Consider the following 12,848-nt stretch of genomic DNA (forward strand, 5'->3'; position numbering starts at 1 on the left):
TCACCCACTTATAATGACCACAAACTGGAACTTGGTGATGGAGATCACAATGGCAAAGGGTCGTACTATCTCACATTTAATATGATTTCCTATGATATTTGGTTCTCCGAATTACTTAGTTTTGTGGGGAATGTTATGACAAGTATCACCCACATATAATGACTACAAACAGAAACTTGGTGATGCAGATCACCATGGCAAAGGGTCATACTATCTCACATTTAATATGATTACCTATGATATTTTATTTTCATGCCATGCTATTCCTCCATGTATTAAGAGTTTATTTTTGATGCCCTTCCAATTGTTACACCTATAAAGATTCTAATCATTGTTTGGTAGGTCTACCAAATCAAAGTGCCATCAGTTATCTTGATTTAATAGGGTGGATGTTGAATATATGTATGCATAGTGATGGTTGCTCAACGAGGCTATCAAATACGATTTGGGCCTTCGACATGATATTGGGAGTCGATGCATTGAATGCCACCCCCAACAAATAAGAGTCATGTAGGATGTGATTAGCAAATGTTGCTTACCTTTGTCATTATGTTTGTAACCAAGATGTCAAAGCTCACTAGAACTTAGTGAACATGGATCTTGTCCACTATATGTCGTTAAAGGAAAGATAATTACAAAACATATAGTAGGATAAAGTTTTGTTAAATTGTTTAATACCCCCTCTATCCCAAAATAGTATTCGTTTTAGCTCTTGATTTTTATGTCTATATTGAAATGGATGATAATGATGAATCTAGGCACATATATTAAACACATACATCAAGTATTGTATGCATCCATTAACACCTCAAAATGTATTTTTATTTGGGATAGAGGAGTAAAAGATTAAAGTAAATATAGTGTTGAACTTTGCTTTTTATTTTGTAGTAATGTCACCTAACACTCCTACTAGTTTTAATTTGTGATAGATTCTTGAAAAAGAAAAACTCACTAGGGCAAACTTTAATGATTGTGGTATCATAACTTGAGAACTATTCTCAAGCAAGAGGAAAAGTGATGCTAATCAAAGTGCTTATGATAAGAATACATATGACTCCCTAGATGTTAGCTGCCTCATGTTCTTTAATCTTCAAAAGCAAAATAAGGATGTTGATGCCCACACTATGGTTGTGAGACTCTATGGCATGTTCACAAATCAAGAAAGGGTTGAGAGATATGAGATCTCTAAGTCCCTATTTTCATGCACGTGAACTGGAGGAAGTTTAGTCCTTATGTAATCAAGATAATGCATTACATTGAGAGCCTTGACACACTTTATTTCACTCTTCATGATGATTTGATTATGGATGTGATCTTCTAGTCTCTCCCTCCCGGCTATGACCCGTTCATTTGAAACTTTCACATGAATAACATGGAGAAGACTTTGTTTAAGTTCTATGGGATGCTTAAGACATCGAAGGAAAGCAAGTGTTACCTTGTCAACAGAAGGGATGAGGGGGGATGGTGGCAGGGACTTACTAAGTGGTGTTAAAGAGCCAATTTTTTCAATAAAAAACACCAATATATATTAGCCAAATAGTGTCACTAATCATAGAGCAATGAAACAAACTTTTTAGAAATCGCACTCAGGCTGACAAATTGGTCAATTGTAGCATTTGTCCACTCTAGTATAAGATGGATTATTAAGGGTCATAATATGCTTATTAAGCTCCTTTTTCTTTATATTCCAATGCAAATGGAGAGATACTGGTGCAGGCACTACCGAAAACACGTTCTTTGCAGAGTGCTCAGAGTGCCAAGTGCAAAATCTTAGGCACTCGGCAAGGAATACTTTGTCGAGTGCCACTCTCAGTGAACAACAACACTCGAGATACAAAGAGGCTCGACAAAGGAGGATTTTCCGAGCATCGGTCTCTCGGCACAACATGGCACTCGACAAAGGACCGTCAACAGCCATCTACAATCGAAATCATGCAATTTCTACGGTGGCCTCACATGAAATCATGAAACTTCTAAGGACTATGTGTACAAACCTAGCAGACCACATATGAAATCATGAAACTTCTATAGAGACCGACTAGATTTGTACACATAGTGCATGACAACTTTCACAAAACAATGTCAAATTTTTATCACAGTCTCTACATATGATATCATGGCATGTCGACAAGTTTCATCATTTTCTGACTTTGTTTGTGTTTTATACAATTTTAAAACAACTGGATCGCAAGTTCTCGGTCATGTTTCGTGAACATGGTATTCTAAATTTCTGGGTTGTTGCTGAAATAGACCGTAACATGTGCTAAATAACATGAATATCATTTTTGCATTCACAGTTTTCCATTTTTTGAGCGACTCGCGGTTCAAATCTGAATTATCCGAAGAAATTTAATTAAATGAACTAATTTAATAGTTATAGCAAACACTTTGATAATTGTTCTAAAATTTAACATGTAGGTCTATATATTGTAGGAAGACACTACACAAAGATTGGTGAAAAAGAAAAAACAAATATATTTTGTCGAGTGTCAAGGCAAGACACTCGGTACAATATTGCTTTGTCGAGTGCCCGTCAGGGGACACTCGACAAAATATTTAAAAAAATAAAATAATCATTGTCGAGTGCCCGTCCGGGGCACTTGCTAAAGTATTCTTTGCCGAGTGTTAGATCCAGGACACTCAGCAAAGTATTTTTAAAATAGAAAAATATTTGCTGAGTGCCAGATCGTGGGCAATCAGCAAAGAACATTCATTTAACCCTAACCGGGGCTTGCAGCCCCATTGCCTCTCATTCTTAACCATCACCGCCGCTTAACCAGTCCCCACCGCCACCCCGCCCGTCCGCCCACGCACCGCCTGCCACCGCACCGTCGCTGCGCCTCCCCGCGCCGTCACCCTTCTTCCCCGGCTCCGGCCATCCCCGACCCCACCAGTTATTCTCTGGCTCCGGTCACCCTGTCCCTGCCCATTCGTCTCGCATCCGAACACCCGAAGGTGATAATATTTGATTATTGCTCGATTTGGTGTTATAGAATTGGAGCTAGTATTGTTATTGTTATAGAATCGGTTTAGTGTTATTGTTATTGGTTTGATTGTTATTGTTATTGTGAATCAGAACTAATATTGTTATTGATATTGTAATGGACTTTTTGTATAGTGCATAAATTGATGTATATGTGGTTATCGAGGCATTGATGTATATGTGTGGATATCTACCGTCATGCTGTTAGTTTTATTTGTAGTTTTTGGAAACCTCACAGTGCAGCGGAGGTGCTGTCAAAATTTTGTGTTGACAGAATTGTGTTACTTTTTTTTGGAGACGTCTTCCTAGCCGTTGCGGGTCTACCAGCACTGCGTCACGTCGCCACTGCACCGACCCGCCACAACACTGCTAGCCTGACTTCACCACCACTCTAGGTATAACCTCGATTTCCGAATCATAGTCGTAGATCAAGTAACCTAGTTAGGTGTCTCCTGTTCGAAAGAAATATGGTGTAGATATATAGGTCTTCACATATCTACAAATGCATCTGTTTTGAATTGTCCATGTTTTTTTGCATAGCTCGCAGTTGCATAGATGGGGTTAGTTTTCATGCTCTACTCTGATCCGAGACAGAGTTTCGACGCCACGTCCCTGTTGTTCTCTGGATACACTCTCTCCCTACTAGGACATGTATTTGGAGAACAACGGAGAGATGCTGCTGAAATCCGTCTTGAACCAGAGTGGAGCATGGAAACTAACCCCATCTATGTAACCACGGGTGGGATTAGGATCTATCCTCACCTATTAGAAGGTAGAAACATAGTGTACATGCATTACATGTTTATATTACATTATGCTATTATATACGTTAGAGGATGGAGGACCGTGAGTGGATGTACATGGGCCACATAAAAAGGGATGATGTCACCCCTAAATGGATTACAAAGATCGATGCTTTATTGGAACAGTCATTTGGCGAAGCTGCTAAAGGAGCGAGTCTAGTCCCATGTCCGTGCAACATGAGCCAACAGAAAAGGACAAACAAATAAGACCATGGGAGAACATATTTGGAAGAATGGATTAACACCAGACTATACTTGGTGGATCTTCCATGGTGAAGTGCATCGTACAAGAGAGGAGGTGGTGAGACAACGCGTCGAGGATTATGATGCTGATGCCGGGGTAGCGGACATGTTGAACGACTATCACGAGGCATAGTTCGCCGAAGGACATATGGAGGATGAGACAGAGGCGACCGCAAAGGTATTCTACGACATGTTTGACACGACAAAGAAACCCCTTCATAGCAAGACAAAGGTTTCTCAATTGGATGCCACTGGACATATGATGGCGTTAAAGTCATAGTATAGCCTAAGTCGAGAAGCCATCGATGGTTTGTTGACATTTATTTGCAGTTTGCTTCCGGAGGATCACGTTCTGCCAAAGAGCATGTATGAGGCACAAAAACTCCTTCGTGCACTCAAAATGACGTATGAGCAGATACATGCTTGTCCGAAGGGTTGCATCCTATTAAGGAAAGAATACGCGAAGGCAAAGTACTATTAGAAGTGTAAATTGTTTAGGTTCCACTACAGGAATCCTGGAGATTCCCGTCGGCCGGATTAACTCCCGTCGGCCAGAGAAAAAGCCGACGGGAGTTAGTTAACTCCCGTCGGCTACCATCCAGCCGACGGGCCTTAAGGTAACTCCCGTCGGCCCAGACACAGGCCGACGGGAATAAGTTAACTCCCATCGGCTCTGACAAAAGCCGACGGGGATTAGCTTATTCCCGTCAGCCTATGCTCTGGCCGACGGGGATTAATTGTTTATGACCGCCGCGGGCACCCCGCGTGGGCTCATTTCTGTCTTTGCTCTCAAACCGCCGTCGCCGCCGCCTTACACGCCGGCCACCGTCCCCGCCGCGCCCGTCCCCATCGCCGTGCCGCGCCCGTCCCCGCTGTTGCGCCCGCCCGTCCCCGCCGCCGTGCCCGCCCGTCCGCCGTCGTCGTGCCCGCCCCCGCCCGTCCCCGCCGCGCCCCACACCGCCACTGCCCCCCTAGCCCCCGCCGCGCCCACAACCGCTGACACCGCCACGTTAAGGGCCGACGTCGCCCCCAAACGCCTCCCGGAGCGTCGTCGCTGCCTCCGACCGCCTCCTCGAGCGCCGCCGCCACGCCCAAGCGCCGCCTCCGCCCCCGACCGCCTCTCCGAAGCGACTACAACACCCACGTGAGTTAAATATGTTAATGCATGCAAGTGTGATTGTTAAATATGTGTGTACATGTTTATTTTTGTCGGTTTTTTATGGCCGACGGGAGTTAACTTTCATGTAATTAGTATTAGTTTAATAACATATGTGATTAGAGTGTGATTAGAGTTAATTTAATATCACATGTGTGGCTTGATGTTAGGTAAGTATTAATTCTATTATTATAGTAGATTTAACTTATACTATTGAATTGTTAAATTTGATGTTATTTATTATTTAGATTTAACTTATAATATTAGGATGTATGAACCAGGTCGCGCAATGAGGAGGTGGAGCACGCGACATGGGACCAGGCCGCGCAGCATCACCAGCCATGAGACAAGTGGGACCACCAGAGAGAGCAGCAACAGGCATGGGACCAGTGGGGCCAACAGGTCGAACCGGCTGACAACCCGATGGATGATGGCTCAGGAGGCTCTTTAGCGACACGCACACGACGCTCAAGAAAAAGCCACTCAGTAAAGCCTCGTCACGCGATAGAGCGAGAGGCCAATAGGATCTTAATCATGCCATATGGAGATCGGTGAGTGTAATATATTAACTTATCTCATATAACTATTATGTGTACTGTTAATGTTTTTGTGTAATGCAGAAATTGGGAGGACCTGTTCTTTGACGGTAAGGGACACCACACTCAGGTTAACCTTACGTTGGGTTCTCTTTGCCGCCTTCATTACCCTGATATAGTGAAGGTGTCAAACGGTGATACCGAGGATGAGGTGCTCGTCAGTACCTGGGATGAGTACAAGTTTAAAAAGGAACGAAACCACACCGACAGACAGAGACTTGTGCGTAATGACTTTTGGGTATGAATTCTTTATTGTTTTTGTTATGTTTCTTAATATTGTAATTCTATGACTTATACCATTGTATTTGTATTCTTTATGTAGCTTCGATATCGGTTGCCTGACGGAGAGGATTACATGGGCACGCTGAACGTGTGTTCCAAAACAATACAAAGAAGCTGGTGAAGGATGCTATATACTATGCGAGAATTCAGGCTACAAACCTGTATTTTCAAAAACATCCGGAAGAAGCAGGCCCCTTGAATAAAAAGGAAGGGTCCTCAAAGATATATTTGACTGAGGATCAATATCGTGAGGTTAGTATTCAATTTGTTTTACCCTTTTTATTGTTTGTTGTGATTGATATAATATGCAACTTTTTGTGTGCAGGTGATGGTTCCATGGATGGCGCCCGTGCCTGATGCGTACTATGCTTGGTGTCGATATTGGGCTTCCGAAGGCTTCCAGAAAGCGTCAGCGCATCACAGGCAATGTCGAGGAACCAATCCTAACCACAAGTTTGGTGGTGACGACATGCTCCGAAAAGCTAAAAGAATGGTAAGTTTGATCTAGCTATGTCGATCAGCAAATAGTATGATTGCTTATGAATGTTTTTTGTTTATACAGGAAGCTACGAGTGGCCAAAAGCCTAGTGACATTGAGGTCTACCAGAAGGGCCACAAAGGACCAGACCCTAACAACCCTGACCAGCTCTGCAGCCAGACAGCCACGGATCGGTTGGTGAGTTTTGGCCCAAAAGTACAAACGTTTAAAGTATAGAAATTCCTGCATTTGTAAGGTTGTGAATGATTTATAGGCGGCATATGGGGAGGAGATGGTTCGTCGCCATGGCCCTGACTTCGACTGGCGCCACGAACCAGTGGATCCATCGGTGGTGTAAGCAAGTGGTGGTGGCAAAGCGCATGGACGGTAAGCTCTAACTTATGAAATTATATGGTTGACACTAAATTGATTATGCAGTAATCACAATTTTTGAATCACTTATAGATACACACTCTTCGACGGATTCATTGACTCGTCGTCGGTGAGATCTCAGAGGACGGGTTCGTCTTCCCATAGCTCATGCTCTCGTCGACCGAACAAGCAGGAGTTGGAGATTATGAGGATGCATGAAGAGATGAGACAACAACGCGAATTTATCGAGGCTTGCAATGCACATAATCAAGCGATGTATCAAGTGAGTACACATAATCCAAACTCTAAATTATTATATTTCAATACAACATCTTCAATAGTAACACATATGTTTAACAGTTAATGCAGCAACAGGGCATGACACCAAATATTCCACCTCCACCACAATGGAGCCAGTTTGCATCCACACCAGCTCCGCCACCACAGTTCAACACCCCTCCGACACATATACCTGCACCTGGAGATAGGGTACGTTTGATAACTCTCGATGAATTTATACACTTGTATACTTTTTTATATTTGCATTTAACGTGTTGATATTTGCTAACTTGCATAGGTTATGCCTGAAGCGGGTGGTAGTGGGTCTGATCCCACAGCAGGGGCTGGATTTGTTGACTCTCTCTTCGCGTTCCCTCCTCCTGGTGGTGGTGGCAGCAGCGGTCAAAGCTCTAACCACCCAAGTGGTGGTTATCTCTGAACACTTGAACAATTAATTAGTAACTCGTTGACTCTATGTTTGTCGTGAACTAAACACTTGAACTATCGTACTTTCTATTTGAAATGTTTGTGTAAACTATGTTTGTGGATGTTATGTTTGTAATGCGTGAATTGATTATGAATGCATGTGTTTTTAATGTGTCTGTTCTGTGTGATATATATTTTATGTGTGTAGAAATAGTGACCTAATTTAGTGCTGGTTTTGTAGCAGTATAGGGTAATTCTCGTCGACCCAGTTAATTCTCATCGGCTATGGTCGATTAATTCCCGTCGGCCAGGTAGGGCCGACGGGGATTAATTAGTAACTCCCGTCGGGCAGGTAGGGCCGACGGAGATTAATTAATAACACCCATCGATTGTCCTGGCCGACGGGGATTAACTATAACTCCCGTCGGCTTGTAAGTGGCTGACGGGGATTAATTATTCCCGTCAGCTGCCGACGGGATAACCTTATCCCCGACATCTGACGCCTGTCGGCCAGGAACCGACGGGAATAAGCCTTAAACCAGTAATTCCCGTCGGTTTAAGGCTTATTCCCGTCGGTTCCTGGCCGACGGGAATTAAGTGTTTTCCTGTAGTGTTCATGGAAGTAGACTCTGGTGATGGATAGAAGAGGCAGCTTGACACCCCATGGCAATCCTATGCCACCTTCTGTTCATACCGAGGATCCAACGTCTATACATGACCGAGGAATCCGTGAAACATATGACATGGCATAAAAAAGGCAAACGATACAATCCTAACAAGATGGTACATGTGAAAGTCGCCTAGAGGGGGGGTGAATAGGGCGAAACTGAAATTCTCAAAAATAATCACAACTACAAGCCGGGTTAGCGTTAGAAATATAATTGAGTCCGCGAGAGAGAGTGCAAAACAAATCGCAAGCAAATAAGAGGTGTGACACGCGGATTTGTTTTACCGAGGTTCGGTTCTTGCAAACCTACTCCCCGTTGAGGTGGTCACAAAGACCAGGTCTCTTTCAACCCTTTCCCTCTCTCAAACGGTCCCTCGGACCGAGTGAGCTTTCTCTTCTCAATCACTTGGAACACAAAGTTCCTACAAGGACCACCACAAGATTGGTGTCTCTTGCCTCAATTACAAGTGAGTATGATCGCAATAAAGAATCAAGAAGGAAGAAAGCAATCCAAGCGCAAGAGCTCGAAGGAAAACAAGCAAATCTCTCTCTCTAAGCACTAGGGCGTTGTGTGGAATTTGGGAGAGGATTTAATCTCTTGAGTGTGTCTAGAATTGAATGCCTAGCTCTTGTAAGTAGATGGAAGTGTGAAAACTTGGATGCAATGAATGGTGGGTGGTTGGGGGTATTTATAGCCCCAACCACCAAACTAGCCGTTTGGTGGGACTGTCCGGTGCGCCAGCCACGTCACCAAAGCCGTTGGGGATTCGACCGTTGGAGCACTGTCTTCTGGGCCCGCCTGGATGTCCGGTGGCGCACCGGACATGTACTGTAGAGTGTCTGGTGTGCCAGCATGGGCGTGCCTGACTTCTGTGCGCGCTGGCGCGCATTTAATGCGCTGCAGGTAGCCGTTGGCGCCGAAGTATCCGTTGCTTCGTTGTCACACCGGACAGTCCGGTGTACACCGGACATGTCCGGTGATTTATAGCGGACTAGCCGTTGCGATTTCCCGAGGCTGGCGAGTTCCAGAGCCGCTCTTCCTTGGAGCACCGGACACTGTCCGGTGTACACCGGACAGTCCGGTGAATTATAGCGGAGCGCCCCTGGATTTTCCCGAAGGTGACGAGTTCGACTTGGAGTCCTCTGGTGCACCGGACAGTCCGGTGCCCTAGACCAGAGGTGCCTTCGGTTATCCCTTGCTCTCTTTGTTGAACCCCATACTTGGTCTTTTTATTGGCTAAGTGTGAACCTTGGCACCTATATAACTTATACACTAGAGCAAACTAGTTAGTCCAATTATTTGTGTTGGACAATTCAACCACCAAAATCATTTAGGAAATAGGTGTAAGCCTAATTCCCTTTCAATCTCCCCCTTTTTGGTGAATGATGCCAACACAAACCAAAGCAAATATAGAAGTGCATAATTGAACTAGCTTGCATAATGTAAGTGCAAAGGTTGCTTGGAATTGAGCCAATATGAATACTTATAAGATATGCATGGATTGTTTCTTCATTTTTAACATTTTGGACCACGCTTGCACCACATGTTTTGCTTTTGCAAATTCTTTTGTAAATCCTTTTCAAAGTTCTTTTGCAAATATTCAAAGGTAAATAAATAAGATTTTGCAAAGCATTTTCAAGATTTGAAATTTTCTCCCCCTGTTTCAAATGCTTTTCCTTTGACTAAACAAAACCCCCCCTTAATGAAATCCTCCTCTTAGTGTTCAAGAGGATTTTGATATTAATTTTGAAGAGGTTATACCAATTTGAAATTATGTCACAAGTAAGATACCAATTTGAAAATACCCTTTGAAAACTAAAATTTTAGAAATTGGTGGTGGTGCGGTCCTTTTGCTTTGGGCTCATACTCTCTCCCCCTTTGGCATGAATCGCCAAAAACGGAATCATTAGAGCCCTTGAATTACTTTCTTCCCCTTTGGTCATAAATAAATGAGTAAGGATTGTACCAACGACGAAGTCCTTTTGCTTTGAACTCTCCCCCAAAAGATGAAGAGTTGCTTGGAGTGATGGCGAAGGATGAGTTACGAAGTGGAAGCCTTTGTCTTCGCCGAAGACTCCAATTCCCTTTCAATATACCTGTGACTTGGTTTGAAATTCACTTGAAAACACATTAGTCATAGCACATGAAAGAGATAGGATCAAAGGTATATAGAAGAGCTATGTGTGCAAATCAACAAAAGAAGTTCCTAGAATCAAGAATATTTAGCTCATGCCTAAGTTTGTTAAAAGTTTGTTCATCAAGTGGCTTGGTAAAGATATCGGCTAATTGATCTTTAGTATTAATGTATGAAATCTCGATATCTCCCTTTTGTTGGTGATCCCTTAGAAAATGATACCGAATGGCTATGTGTTTAGTGCGGCTATGCTCAACGGGATTATCCGCCATGCGGATTGCACTCTCATTATCACATAGAAGAGGAACTTTGGTTAATTTGTAACCATAGCCCCTAAGGGTTTGCCTCATCCAAAGTAGTTGCGCGCAACAATGGCCTGCGGCAATGTACTCGGCTTCGGCGGTAGAAAGAGCTACGGAATTTTGCTTCTTTGAAGCCCAAGACACCAAGGATCTTCCCAAGAACTGGCAAGTCCCCGATGTGCTCTTTCTATTAATTTTACACCCTGCCCAATCGGCATCCGAATAACCAATCAAATCAAAAGTGGATCCCCTAGGATACCAAAGCCCAAACTTAGGAGTATAAACCAAATATCTCAAGATTCGTTTTACGGTCGTAAGGTGAGCTTCCTTAGGGTCGGCTTGGAATCTTGCACACATGCATGCGGAAAGCATAATATCCGGTCGAGATGCACATAAATATAGCAAAGAACCTATCATGGATCGGTATACCTTTTGATCGACGGATTTACCTCCTTCGTCGAGGTCGAGATGCCCATTGGTTCCCATGGGTGTCTTGATGGGTTTGGCGTCCTTCATCCCAAACTTGCTTAGAATATCTTGAGTATACTTCGTTTGGCTTAGGAAGGTGCCTTCTTGGAGTTGCTTCACTTGAAATCCTAAGAAGTACTTCAACTCCCCCATCATAGACATCTCGAATTTTTGTGTCATGATCCTACTAAATTCTTCACATGTAGACTCGTTAGTAGACCCAAATATAATATCATCAACATAAATTTGGCATACAAACAAGTCATTTTCAAGAGTTTTAGTGAATAAAGTAGGATCTGCCTTTCCGACTTTGAATCCATTAGTGATAAGGAAATCTCTAAGGCATTCATACCATGCTCTTGGGGCTTGCTTAAGCCCATAAAGCGCCTTAGAGAGTTTATAGACATGGTTAGGGTACTCACTATCTTCAAAGCCGGGAGGTTGCTCAACATAGACCTCTTCCTTGATTGGTCCATTGAGGAAGGCACTTTTCACGTCCATTTGATAAAGCTTAAAGCCATGGTAAGTAGCATAGGCCAATAATATACGAATTGACTCAAGCCTAGCTACGGGTGCATAGGTTTCACCCAAATCCAAACCTTCGACTTGGGAGTATCCCTTGGCCACAAGTCTGGCTTTGTTCCTTGTCACCACACCATGCTCATCTTGCTTGTTGCGGAACACCCATTTGGTTCCTACAACATTTTGGTTAGGACGTGGAACTAAATGCCATACCTCGTTCCTAGTGAAGTTGTTGAACTCCTCTTGCATCGCAACCACCCAATCTGAATCTTGAAGTGCTTCCTCTACCCTGTGTGGCTCAATAGAGGAAACAAAAGAGTAATGCTCACAAAAATGTGCAACACGAGATCTAGTGGTTACCCCCTTATGAATGTCACCGAGGATGGTGTCGACAGGGTGATCTCGTTGGATTGCTTGGTGGACTCTTGGGTGTGGCGGTCTTTGTTCTTCATCCTCCTTGTCTTGACCATTTGCATCTCCCCCTTGATCATTGTCGTCATCTTGAGGTGGCTCATTTGCTTGATCTTCTACTTCATCAACTTGAGCTTCATCCTCATTTTGAGTCGGTGGAGATGCTTGCGTGGAGGAGGATGGTTGATCTTGTGCATTTGGAGGCTCTTCGGATTCCTTAGGACACACATCCCTAATGGACATGTTCCTTAGCGCGATGCACGGAGCCTCTTCATCACCTATCTCATCAAGATCAACTTGCTCTACTTGAGAGCCGTTAGTCTCATCAAACACAACGTCACAAGAAACTTCAACTTGTCCAGAGGACTTATTAAAGACTCTATATGCCCTTGTGTTTGAATCATATCCTAGTAAAAAGCCTTCTACAGTCTTAGGAGCAAATTTAGATTTTCTACCTCTTTTAACAAGAATAAAGCATTTGCTACCAAAGACTCTAAAATATGAAATGTTGGGCTTTTTACCGGTTAGGATTTCATAGGATGTCTTCTTGAGGATTCGGTGTAGATATAACCGGTTGATGGCGTAGCAGGCGGTGTTGACCGCCTCGGCCCAAAACTGATCCGAAGTCTTGTACTCATCAAGCATGGTTCTTGCCATGTCCAATAGAGTTCTATTCTTCCTCTCCACTACACCATTTTGTTGCGGGGTGTAGGGAGAAGAGAACT

Source organism: Zea mays, chromosome 2, assembly GCF_902167145.1.
Source record: "Zea mays cultivar B73 chromosome 2, Zm-B73-REFERENCE-NAM-5.0, whole genome shotgun sequence".
In the NCBI taxonomy this organism is placed as follows: Eukaryota; Viridiplantae; Streptophyta; class Magnoliopsida; order Poales; family Poaceae; genus Zea; species Zea mays.